Source organism: Scomber japonicus, chromosome 14 (genome assembly GCF_027409825.1).
Source record: "Scomber japonicus isolate fScoJap1 chromosome 14, fScoJap1.pri, whole genome shotgun sequence".
NCBI lineage: Eukaryota > Metazoa > Chordata > Actinopteri > Scombriformes > Scombridae > Scomber > Scomber japonicus.
In genome coordinates this window covers 18,295,138-18,309,637 of record NC_070591.1, presented here as the reverse complement: position 1 = coordinate 18,309,637, position 14,500 = coordinate 18,295,138, and positions in this window count along the sequence as shown.

Sequence of the window (14,500 nt, the reverse complement as noted above, 5' to 3'; positions counted from 1 at the left end):
ATACTGATCAATATCAGAGCAAAGTGATTGTTTTGCAGAAAAAAACATGACAGACAGACAAATGTCTTCATCAGAGTCAAAATGAACAAAGACAAATACACACAATACATACAAAACATACAAAAAATAAAATTGCTGTTGCTGATCAAAGAAGCACCTGGGCTTCACATTCCTGCATGATGTGCAGAGAACCCTTTTATATCAGAATCAATAGTGTTCACTAAATGCATTACTTATGTAATACCATTATACAAGTTCAACAGTTACTCTTGAAACTTTTAACATTTTAAATTTAGTTCCTTAAATCAAACTAGGTCCATCACTGAGTTTTGTCAAAAACATTTCTTTAAATACTGGTTCGGAAAAAAATGATCAAATCTACACTATGCAAAAGGCAGCACTATGTGGACTCAGCTTATTCACTAGTCCATGCAACTTTGATACAGTACTCTGATACAACTATTTAGTTGTGATGTGCAATTGAATTCGACAGGCACAAGAATTGAGCCATTACATTAAGTTTCCCCAATCACAACAAAACTCCTCAGTGTATAAAGTCATTGTTGTACCTGTGTGCGCTGCCTGAAAAACGCTGCTGTATGCTGTATGCTGTTGTTATTGTTGCTTGTGATAGTATTGTTCTGATGTAGATTACACAATTACACACTTCCTCCGAACACTCACTCACACTCACACTCTCACTCTCACTCACACACACACACACACACACAGTCAGTCGGTCAGCCCCTCTGAGCCCTGCGTAGGCCTCAGGTAGACCCTCACTCAAACCACTACTGTAATCTAATCATCTATTGGGCCAAGGGACTGCCGGAGAGGAAATGTTAAGCACAGGTCAAAATTTCAACAAACACTCAGAAACACACATACACACACACACACGGTTGTACATACTGCCTTGTAAATGTTTTTGTTCAGTCCCAACCACAAGATCATTAATTTGGTCTTGTAAACTGGAAAGCTGAGAGCCCTTTGTTTAGAAGAAAGAGAATAATGGCCTGTTGGAAAGGGTTACCCTGCTTTACTTTCATGACGGTGGTTGTTACGGATTTCTGGGGATTTAGAATAAAGCCATTTGGGGATCATGTCATTGTTCGGCATGACATGGATACACAAGGAATGGAAATTCACAGAGCTTAGGTAGAGCTTGCAGTTCGACATGTTTAGAGATGTTGATGGAGAGATTAATGGTCAAAATCAACTGTATGCATGCCTGTGTGCATACTGTACCACACAAATGCATGCCTTTCGATGTGTGCGTGTACTGTGTGCATATGAGCATCTCTATAATCTGATGCTTCTGGGAAAATGCAGAGCCTTCATACAGTATTGCTACTTAAATACACCAAAGAAAAATGCAATAAGATCCTCTGCAGTGAAGAGAAAGTTACGGAGTGATTGGAGGAGTGGAGGGCTTGGATGTGATGTGATGAGGTAGAAAGTGGGGTTTAAGGGATTAGGTTGACCCCACCTCCCAGTAAAAGCCAGTGAAGAAAGCAATCATGAGTCACACAGCCCGCTGTCTGGGTGCAAAGTACGATTCAGGGCTGAGTTCATTAGTGACACACTGCAAAAGCATGCTCACCAACCAGCACAGAGACTGAGACATACCACAGACAGAATGCTAATGCATGTATGCACTGCAACATAATTAAATTCCTCCAGGCAAGCACACACACACACACACACACACAAACACATACAAGCACAAGCAGATGCACAGCAAATCAACACAAGTGTTTAAATTCCAGTGAGACATCTGTAATGAGGGCTGAGTCATTTGGATCTAATTATGGGCGACCAGGTGGAAAAGATGGAGTAAAACAACTAAAAGTGATTTTAGTAACGAAAACTCAATTCCAGTGAGTAAACTTAATTTGCCATAAATTTAATTAATGTTGGTTTAAATGGAAGCACTCAGCTGATTGTGCATCATAAAACATTGTTGAGGTTTCAGCTTCACTCTCTCTTCTCTCTCACTCATTAGTCTTTCCTCTTTTCGCAAGAACCAATGAGCTTGGAGTCAACAATTGGTGGTCTAGCGCCATCTTGGGTCCTCTAATGCATCCTACAACAGACCATAAAGTCTCCTCAACCCTTCTGTGAAACATACAATTAAGATTCTAAGAGCAAATTAAAAAAGTAATGTTAAAAGTACTACATAGCACAGACATATACCTATACATACATATCACTCAGATATCCAATCCAAACAGTGATAGCTTGGGTTTACAGTATGAGGCATTAGTGGAAGAACTATTCAGATGCATGTATTTTATCATCTTATATGTAAAATCTTGATTTGAAAAATTATTGTTAACTACCACTGTCATTTAAATGGGTAAAATGTAGTGGAGGACAACAATAATGTAACATAAACTTTTTTATGTTTCCAATCTGTTTATTTCTTTTTCTTTTTGTGGATTGCTGGTTAATGTCACTTATTCTGGCCTTTTCAAAATTATTCGAATAACATAATCTGCAAGGGTGGAGTCACATGTCCTATATTACAACTTGTATGCAATACACAGCCTGTGACAAGAGCTCGCAAATAGACATAGCTTTGTTAGGGGGTCATAGGCTAACAAAGACTGGGAACCAGTATCAGGTACACTGATGGAAACTGCACTGTGTTCATTTCTCCTCTAGATGGCCATGCCCACCAACTGCAGACCACAGAATTAGAAAGAGTAGTGCATTTGCAGGGCAGCAGGATGCATTAAATACTGGAGGTCAACAAAAGTCATATTGATTGTATGTTCCAATCAAGAAAGTACTTCAGGGACTGTACCTGCAGACTATTTTGACAAATGATTTATAACAACTTAACAACCTTCATGTTGCTTTGACTTAAATATTTCCATAAGATGACGTAAAATGATAACTATGGAATATAAAGAAGGTTGGGTGTAAAATGAATATGATGGATCATTCATCACACCCAACAACCAAACAGACATGAAGGAATCTAATGCATACTCCAACTCTGTAGGTGTTAGTGTAAAAATACAGGCCCAGACATCTGATGACAAGTATCATGTTGGTACGGCATGGCTGATATAGATCTGTCTGCCACCTTACTATAAATCATGTTAACAGTGCTGCAGTTTGAGGTTACACAAAGTCAGATTTTATAGTTTGTCATAATGAGAAAAGGGAGAGGTTAAAAGCTAATGATATGAGAATTGAACCGTCTTCCTGGCTGTTTTTTTCAGAATGTATTGACAGTTTAAAAAAAATAAATAAATAAAGTTGAATTTTAAAGTTTAGCAGAGACCGTGCTTATGTAAGGTCTACACATTTATTGCCATCAGCAATTAAATGAGAGCAGAGATTTATATTTGAGTTGCTTTAATTAGCTGTGGATAGTAAAGAAAGAAGGCATTAATCACGAGGATGAATTTGTGTTGGAGTTGACTATAGATATCAATTACTCTTCCCCCCTCTCTGTTTCTTCTTCGTCTGATGTCCAGGGTGGTGACAAGATCACATTCATTTTGATTTAGCCCCTTCTGTGTGCTCTCAGTGTCAGCTGTCCTCTATATATGGCTGTTTGTAAGCCATCTGACCTGTAAGTGTGTTAAGAGTTGCTGATGCTCCTGAAATCAAATCTCCTTCTCTGGATTATCCTTCACCTGTTTCCAATAAACACTTTATTGGAGAGAACATGGACCCATATTTGTGTGGATCCTCCATGTTCATCTAACTCACAAACTCCACACACACAAACACACACCTACATACCTTTTTGTGTCCCAGCAGTCCCCGTCAGGCTATTTCTGTGTCTCTGACCTGTAGTGGACGAACAAAGGCATATCAGTTTTGTTAATACTTTTGGGACCATGATTCTTGGAGCTGGTGTTAATCTTTCTTTCTCCCCAACTATAATGGGCAAGTCACCCCGCTCGGGCTGGCCACCAACTGGCAGTGCCGGTAGGCTGCTCCCGGACCTTGGAACAGTATCAAGCAGAACGGGCCAGTATCCCAGCAGCCAAAACCCGACAGATGCACTGCGCTGAAGTCGACATCACAAAATCAAGGGACGAACATTTGAAATGTTCCCTCACACATTAACAGACACATATTCACATCTAAATATAAACACTCACTCAGCTAGGGAGTTACCAGAAGAGTGGAAATAAAATCTGGTGTATCAATTTAATCTCCACTGATTTCCCTTCACCCTAGAAGGATCTGTTTCTGTATGGTTTCACTTTTACATCCACTGTCATGTGTAATAGAGCACACAAGGAAGGCCATCAGTACTGATTTTAAGGGTCTATTAAAAGTAACATTGTTACATTGTATTTGGTACAAGTCCTATATTTTCTGGTGTTAATCAAAAGCTTTACAGTATATTTACTTTGTATTCTATTAATTATACTGTGTGTCCTCAAGATGTTTTATCTGATCCAAAAGTGTAAAACTATTCATTTAGTTCACCATAAAAAATTATCTGAGATGAGTATGCAGCTCTGCAAATGACGTTGGTCCATATATAACACACCGATTGTTTCACATTTTAATTGCAACATTAAAGATTCATTTACCCAAAAATCAATAGGTGAGGGAATAAAGGAGTGAATGAGATGTCCAAAGAGTGTAAAAAGCTACTGTCACGATCCAATATTTCAAGACGGGATTCAGTCAAACTCAAGCAACACATCTGCTAGCAAATATCCAGTTCTAAAGCAAATCTCTCTCTTTGTGTCTCTAACTTTCTCTTTGGTAAGATGAACAGTTTGGTGCTGTGTTCCTTTAACAACATTTCACTATACAAACCTTGTGAGATGTTCAGTAAGAATATACAGCCTACAGTACAGACACATCGTGTTCTTTTTTCTATCTGAATACAACCTCTTTCCAAGCTCTGCACCGTGCCTTCTCTGTAGCTCTGTCCTGCAGCTCTCTAATAGTGGATTAGTTTGGGCTTGTAAATGCTGTGAAGATCTGAGAATGAGCATCGATCTTGCAGTTTAATGATAAATAACATGGGACAGACCCCAGGACCGTTTCTCCCTCCCTCCCCTCATCTCTTTTAACAAACAGACGCATGCACACAATCTCTCTTCTTTACACCAAAGTGCCTGACAATCAGAAAAACTACAAATCCCTTTGTCATGCAGCCATGTCAGCTGGAATCAGTGTTAAAAGGTGTTGCATTTTACTGGGTAAATTGGCCAAAGGCAACAGTACATGTTGTGTTAGAAGGAATGACTTAACTGTCTAGGCAAAGAAAGAATGAATAGTCACACAAAGTTACACACACTCGCACACGCATACACACACACACACAGGCACATCCTTCCCTCTTTCAGCAGACCAATGCTGGCACTATACGTCCTCAGGCCTGCCTTGGCTGGTGGTTTGATAAATTGGCCCTTTCACCTTTCATCTCGTCGATGTACATTGTGTCAGTGGGTTCGTGTGAATTCAGTTCTGCGAGTGCATGCTTGTGTGTTTCTGAGTATGTGTGTGTGTGTGTGTGTGTGTGTGCATGTCTGCCTGGGTACATTGTCTGAGCTGTGAAGTGTTTGGCTTCCTCACTGAGGGCTGCTGTCACAGCCTCTGAAAGCGTGTAATAGGCGCCCATTCTCCCAGAATGAATACACATCCATACACTAGTGAGAAAATGTGGCATTTCAAAAGGAAATAATCAAACAGAAAAACTATTTAAAAAAGGCGCACATTAATGTCATTCTTTTCAGCTAAGCTCTAAATTTGGTGCATATGATTGCTTTGCGAAGTGTGTGCAGCCCGTCGTGAATTAATACCATTTTTGATAGATCAAGAGTGGTTATTACTGGCTGTGCAAAGCATTTTGGCACTAAACATGGGGTTTCTGGGAGCTGGACTGTGATTCATGGCTGTGTAATTTGGTCTTGGTTTGACTGGGATTCAAAGGCAACTGTTTGTTTTATTCCTCAGAAATACTTCATCTTGAAATGTGTGTTCATTTGCAGCATTTTGGTTTTGCTGAGATACTGATTTGTAGACTCATTTTAATGGGACACACCACAACCATTATCTATTGGATGAGTGTATAATGCAGGTCCTCAGCATAATGTCAAGTCTGTGCAAAAACACCTTATCGATATCAAATGATAAGAAGAGAAAATGAGGCTGTAAAAGGAAAGTACAATACAATAGGCCTACTGGGTACAATAAAGTAAGGCTGCAACTTATTATGCTTTCATTATTATTCATCTGTCAATTGTTGTTTTTTAATTTTATCAATTAATTGCTCAGTCAATAATTAAAAATGGCCAGACTAAGCTCACAGTGCACAATATGATGTCTTCATTCCTATGAAAGTTGTTCAGTAGCACATGAAGGCAAAAAAGTTCTTCCACATCTGTGGGGCCCACAAAGCAGGAGGTGCAACAGTGACTTCTGCTTGCTGAGCTAGTAACTTCCTGTGTAGCCATCCAGCTAACTTGAAAGTGAAAAAACAATTCAATCTTCAGTAGGGTTGGATCATTGAATCCAAATAACTGAATAATCGTTTTTTTTTTCATTGGACATGTTTAATCAAGAGTTGAACTGTGTAGTCTAGCATGATGGGTTCATTAACAGCTACTGTAGAGCAATTTTTACTTTCAGCCACTAGGAGGATGTCTACATTTTTGTAAACCGCCTCCAACTTATTTTGAAGAACAGCCTGATACGGAGTGAATTTTTATTCCTATCCTTGGCTGCTGTGACTCGGTTGTAAGTTAGCCTGCTAGCTAGCTTTACTGTAGGGAACATGATGCAGACAAAGCCATACAAAAGTCCAGCATGGGCAAACTTTAAGAAAGTAATGGATAATCTTGTCAGGTGTGAAATATGTGGAACGGAGTTCAGCTATCGTGGTTACACATGGACAATTGCTGAGTCATCTGAAAAAGCATCCATGTGCTGTGACAGTTCCTGAGGGAGATGTGCCTGACTTTAATCACCAAATATGTATACATTTGTAACAGCTCCTTGAAAGTGTGACAAAAGTTGCAGTGAGTTAACGTTACGTATCTCATTGCTAGCATGATTGTAAAGGATATGGTCAGTGTTGTTTTTGATAGGTAGGAAAAATTCAACGCTGTTATATTTTTAGGGGTCTGTAAGCCTGTAAGATTTTTTTTCTTTTAATTAAAGTGTGTAAAGAAATGAAGGGTGATTATCATTTAAATACATACAAGTATACGCAGTTAAAACTTGTTTGTTGTAAATATTGAAAGTTATTTTTTGACTCATCATCTATTTAGCCCTTGTGAATGTCGCCGTGCAACAAATATATGATTATTCCTCAATAATGCCCCCAGATTAGTTGACCATGAAAAAACAGGCTCAGGCACATCCTTAATCTTGACGCTCATCTAGACAAATGGATCAAATTCAGGTGGTGAAATTAATCACCAACACAAAAAACATATCTGCTGATTTAAAGACATCTCTTTCACAATATAAGTCTATGAGAAAAAGTCTCATACACTTACAGTTTGGGCCAAACAGCATCACTTGATGTTGTAAACAGTGTTTGGCCACTGTATCAAATTGACTTTAATGCCAGGTGCTGCTTCTGGGGAATCTGGTTCATGTCTCTTTTTCTGAACAGTCACTTCAACTATAGCTGCTAACTGAATCTGAGTGAGTTTATAACAATTGTGATTAAGAGTGAAACTTCTGAAGACATTTCAGTTAAATCAGTGTTACAGAGTGAAATGAAATTGGAAATGTAATAATATTAAATATATTATAAATTTAATATTTTTTTGTTTTCCTATTGATCTAATTGAACCGTTACCCTTTGGAAGGTGTTATAGGTCCATCAAATCCAGAACCACCAGATTCATAAACAGTTTCTATTCATATGCTCTTAATCTCGTTGTACTGTAATGTACAATGACAATAAAGGCGTTCAATTCAATTCAATTCAATTCAGTTCCTTATTGTTATTAATTTATCTTGTGTTTTTGGGAAACTTTTGATAAGGAACAAAAATAAATCACTATTAGTAATATTAATGTTTGCAGTAGTCATACAATGCAGTAAAATTACATTCTGCACATGTAAAAAATGTCCCTGGCTCTGGATGTTCTGGGTTTAGCCAAGGATTTTGCCAACTCCTAAATCTGCCCTTGGTGATATATAATAACTTGGTCAATATTTCCACCACAGGCTGCTTTAATAACACTAACACAGAGATAGAGCCATAATAAAATCACAGGATTACAATATGACTGAGTGTGACAAGAGGATTCTTCACACCTGCAGCATAAGCACTTAATTATCACACACTCGTAAATGACGGGAACACCACAGCAACAGGGAATTTGATTACTGTCTCTGTCTCTCTGTTCATTTTATGTAAGATGATATTCATGTGGGTGCACTGTGCGGAAACCTAGTCACTCGACCAGTGCTCCCACTCACTCACTCTGCTAATCGAGCATTCAGTGTACACTATCACACACACATAAAAAACACAAACTCACACACACTATGTGAGCCGAGAGCGCTTTCTGTCTTTCATTCATCCCGGTGCAGGCTGCTTACACTTTCTCTCCCCCCCACCCCTCCACCCCCCTTCTTCCCTCCCTCCCTCCCTCCCTGGCAGTAGGATAGCTTACTTTGTTTTTGTTTTGCCTCCTGTCCGCGGTGCCTTTCGCTCGGGAGTAGTAGTGGATGATATCAACAGAGCTCCGTTTCTTTCCTCCGCGGTACTACGTAGAGAGGAGTCGCTAGAGGACACGCGCGTCACGACAGAGCAGCACGAGGCAGTTTCCCTTTTTATTTTATTTTATTTTTTATTTTTTATTTTTTATTTTTTCTTCTTCTTTTTTGGAGGGGGACGTTGCGACTAAATACAGAATATAAATAAAACATCTTTAGTGAAGAGCAGCGTTACCGCGGGAAGGACTCCCGTTAAGTTTGGACGGATTGTACGGTACAGGTGCGTTAAAGGATCTCACACCGCCGGCTGGCGGATGGTTGTCGGGTTTTGTGGAGAGGAGCCACTGCCTCTGCGCAAGGTGAGTGATGGACTCCGAGCTGAAATACTGAGGGGTTTGCTCAACAGATGAATTACTGACCTCGTCTTCAAACACCTGGATCATTATTTTGTCTTTTTCAAGCGGAATAACCAAAGTTGTGGCATCTTAAATCACTCAGTAGCCTTTTTCTATGGATTTCTTGCCGATGTTACACCGTACTCGACCCGTCAGATTATGTGACCTGGGCGCTAGAATAAGTAGCATACTCTGATCTTTTATTCAAGTAAAAGTATCAATACCACAATGTAAAAATGCATAATTGGAAGTAAGAATCCTGCATTTTAAAACCTACTTAAGTAAAAGTATTACATAGGGTACTAAATTAGAAGTACTCATTTTGCAGAAAATAGGACACTTTTACTTTAGTTGCCTAATTTAAGTAGGATTTTGAATGCAAGAGTTGTATTGTAATGGATTATTTCTACATCGTTATGCTGATATTTTTACACTTACTTTTACAGATCCTTTATTTCTGAGGATCTGCGTCCTTCTTCCAACACTGCAGGTCACAGAATCTGATGGGTCACCAAATACGGTCGAACACCTGGATTGCTGAGTGTCAGCAAAGTCTACTACAACTTCTACAAACTTTGTGGTAGGCAAACATATTGATCCATATTTTGATGTACAGCATCTACAGCTGCGGGATATTAAAACAAGTTTTCCGTGATGCTTCAAATATCCCTCTTCAGCATGTAATACTTTTTTCTCATGAATGAAGTAATTGGAAGTACAGTATACATCAGGTCTGTGTCTTTAGACTGTGTCAGGTTGTTGACCATGAGGTGTGGAACTGGTGTAATATAGGGCTGCAATTAACCATTATGTTCATTATTAATTGACTGATTATACGATTAATCGTTTTATCTAGATGTAATGTCGACAGATGTAATGACTGTTGCCTCTCATTCACCTTTTCATACACACGCACACAGAGAGGGAAAGAGAGAAAGAGAGAGAGAGAGAGAGAGAGAGAGAGAGAGAGAGAGAGATGGTGACAAGCTACCGTTCAAGTTACTGCCAAGTCCACTGGGAGCAATTTGGGATTGTGTTCATTGCCCAAAGACACATGTGGACACAAGGAGATGGGGATTGTAATTGTGTCTTGTTTTATCCTACCAATGGTCCAACAGTCCAACACACAGAGAGAATCAGTTTTTACAATGATGCAAACACAGAGAAAATAATTAAATCATAATGTCAGAGAAACCTGAATCAGAGAGTAGTTGAGAGCTTGTGCTTGATAAATGACTTTAAATGATTATCTGATTATTAACATAATAATCAGATACATTTTCTGGCAAACAACTAATGACTTAATTGACTAATCATTTCGGCTCTGCTGTAATTCTCGTGAATTTAGTTAATCTAAATTCATCTTATTGGCAAGTCTCTATAGTTTGAATTATATGTAGGGATTTTCATCACATAGAAAATCCAAGCCCTGCCCTCTCAGTAATGACTTTGTGTGAAATCGGAAAATGAGATGCACGTCAAATACAATATGGATTAGTTCTGATACTCGTTGCATCTAGTTTGACTGGCTCTGATCCATCTCATTGAAAGCCTTCTCATTGCAAGCATTTGTCACTTTGAGAAGAATGTCCAGTCGGCCTCGTACATGGTGTCTGTGCCAAGATGATACCAGCTTGCTTTTTTTTTCAAAGCACCCGCCTGCCTATCGCCACGCTATCCCTAAATATCTAGGTATAAATATATAGTCCACTCACTACAGTCTGTACTTTCCACTCATCGGGTCTATTTTTCTACAGTACATGTAGCACAACTGCCAGAGCTGAGTGAAGGCCTCTTGCTCTGTTTACTTACAGTTATCGATCAGAAGTCAGCATGAGAGATCTTCAGTCCTGGGCTGTGATTGATTCTGCCTGCACTGACTTCTACTGTACTTCAGGTCACTGCAGCAGACAGCGTGGTACAGGGTGGCAGTGGGGTATTAGGGGTGCTTCTATTTCATTTTACATTAATCTGCTGAATACCTTGCTGATTTTTGATCTATCAAATGTCAGGAAGTAATGAAGAATGCCCATCACAAGTTACCAGCACCCAAAACGACTTCAAAATGCTCTCTTTTATTGGAATTAAAACTCTAAACCCAAATAAATTCACTTCACTATCATAAGAGCATCTAAAACACCACATGTCAAACATTTTTCCTTTAAATTTTTTTAAACAATTATCAAAACTGTAACAAATTAATGTCTGTGGATCAGCTGGTTCCCTTCAGCTCTTCACCATATTCTGTTTAATTACAGTTGAAGAGTGGTTTTGTTTGTTTCACTGTGCTGTCAACATTATGCTTTGTGGTGTATGTGGTAACACTGTAAAGATAAGGTTAATAATGTAATGTATTGATGTAATTAGTGATTAGTTGAATTTTTTATAGCATTTTTCAAGCAAATGTAGTCAAACCCTCAGTGAGCCAAGGTCCTCAAATGTGATCATTTTCAGCATTTCTTTGCTTTACATTATAGAGAATTGGAACATTTTTGGATTTTGAAGTTCATTAGCATGTTCATAATATAGAACATATGCAGCGTGGAGCTCTGAGCCTCTTCTGCGTTCTCTCTGTGTCTCTCATGAGGTGAACTATGAGGGAGAATTTGATTAACCGACTGGCATAATTTACCCAGTCCTAGAGGAATAAAACGAGTAAGCAATGTTGTTCTTGAAAAGTGCCCTCTTTCCTTCTGTACATACAAATAAACTGTAAACACACACACAAAAAAAATTATATATATATACACACGCACAGTAATAAGTGTCAATAAGTGAGGCAGTGATGCTCCTGAAAAGTGGTTGCTGCTCCTTCTCTTTCTTCTTTTCTTAATAGGACAAGGATTGATTGAACGAGTGCATGTGCGCGCGTGTGTGTGTTTGTGTTCAGGGGCGTGCAATTGCTCTAGTTTTCTTTAAGATTGATAGAGCATTGTGCGTAGGTGTATGTCTTTGTGTGTATGTTCTCCTCAAGGACTACTCCATAGCAACAGGCAGCACATCTTCTTCAAATATCTCTTTCTCACACACTGTATGCTGTGACCTTTCAGCTGACTGTGTGCATGCGAGTCTTTGCATGGGTGCATCTGTGTTAATGTGTGTGTGTGTGTGTGTGTGTGTGTGTGTGTGTGTGTGTGTGTGTGTCTCTGTGCCTCAGCATGTGGGCCATATGACCTTTCTTAGTGTTCATTCATTAATAGCTGCATGATAACTAATATGGAACTGCCTGCTGTGCTTGTCTATAGATCCACACATTGAGTCTGTCTGTCTCATAGAAGTGTCAGTGCCATGACAACCTTTAACAAAAAGTTTTTTATGCTTCTTTTGCTCTCAAACAAAGCAGATATTAGCACCGTTGCATAGTATTGATAATGATTTAGTATGCGTTGAACAAGTGGCAGTTCATCTTTTTAGCCCATTTCATGTATCTCTCAACAGGAACAAGAGAGACATCTTTAATATATATCTTGACACAGCTGTCATGTTATATTAATATCAGTGTTAGACTAATAACTGGTTTCATATCCGGGCATAGGAGACAGAGCTCTTTAGAAATCAATTTTCTTTTGCTCCATCACCGGGCCTGGAAACTGGCCCAGTGCCAGATAGGGCGGGCATGAGGGAAGGAGAGAGGGGGATATTGTGGGTACATCAGTCAATGATAGGTGAAAATCTGCTCATCAGATGTAGAATTCACCCTTCTCTCTCTTTGAATTTGTCCCAACAAAGTAACTTCTCAAAACGTCTCACACGGTCCGACAAAACACTCTCTCATTAAGGAGTAGATGCAATTTGATCACAGCTTCCTAGGTGCTGCAAGGTCATGGCCTATTTAGTCCATGCCAGTATGTGTGTGGTGCACTATCCCAGCATGCAGTCTGAGCTCTTACATATCAGTAGCATATTCCCTTCTGTTCATGCGTGGTTCAGAATTTACACAGTGTATGAACACACTAAGGTATGATGTTGTATGGGCCTACATGCTGTCTTTGTAAATTAAAGCAGTGTGTGCATGTGGATAGTATATAACTTGCTGCTCTACTCTCTCTCTCTCTCTCTGCTGTAGCAGTTGGTGTACAGGCTGTTGGCCTCTCTGTCTTTTTCTTGAAAATATTTTTGGAGGCAAGAGTATACAAACACAGCCATCTTATATTCAGTTTCCTCAAGACATTCATGCTCATATTTAGAAAAATATATTCATATTTTATCCTGTGAATCAAAGTCAAAGAAGGCAGAGTTTGTGTAAATGATACAGACAGCAATTTGTACAAATGGTTTAATATCCAGGTGTTTTTTATGTTGTTTTTATTTGATCTTAATTGATTTACTTAAAATACTCCAAAGATTTAGCTGTCTTCCTTTTTGGAGCTATTTTCAACATGGATCTAACAGTTTTGCCTTTGTGTAATCATGGCAGTTGAGTCCCATGATCAATGCCATTGATTGCCTCTGTTCTTGTAGCTTCAGTTTTCAGAGTTCTCCGACACACACTTGAGAGCCCAAAACAAGCTCAATTTAACCTAAAAGCCTAAATCAATCCTTTCGATGTAATAACACGCCCATTAATGAACAGAGCTATTGGCAAAAGGTAAGGTCATCATCCGAGCAATATTTTATAAGGATAGTCCTTTAACACTATTATAGCTGTATTGTATTAAACTTGACGTTGAATTATTCACGCAGCAGGTTATGCAGCATGGATAAAGCTGCATTCAAGTTTGTAAGCTTTCATACAAACAATGTACAGTAAGAGAAAACATTGCATATACACACATACACACAGACAGACAGACACACACCTCTACGAAAGGTGCATTAATAAGTTGTCTGTTACCTCAGGCTTATTGTGGGGATCCCTGCAGTTAAACCAACTTACACTTACCCAAGCAAACACAGTGTACTAACACGCTGGCAAGATCTTAAACACACATTCACTTACTGTTACACACAAACATAAAACTGCAGAGCTGTGATTGACAGTTGATCCTACAAGGACATTTGTGTCACCTAAGGAACCAAATGTATCATTAACTCTCAACCGTGTTGTACTGAAACTATTTATACATCTGCTTTATAGTCAAACCACCAGACTTGCAGCGAGTAGGAGGGATTCAAACGAATTACACTGTGTGATATTCTAATTGGTCGAGCCTTTTGTGCCACCGAACAAAGAGCATATTTTTCTAATTAGTAAGAGAGAAATTGTCTTATTGCTAATTAGAGAGAGAGAGAGCGAGAGAGAGAGAGAGCGAGAGAGAGAGAGAGAGAGCGAGAGAGAGAGAGAGAGAGAGAGAGAGAGAGAGAGAGAGAGAGAGAGAGAGAGAGAGAGAGAGGAAAGTCATTACGAAGCATTATTATTATTTGGCTTGTATCACTACAATTGTTCTACTTATGGCAATTTAATGCTTGATTTCCTTTACACTTAACATTTTTAT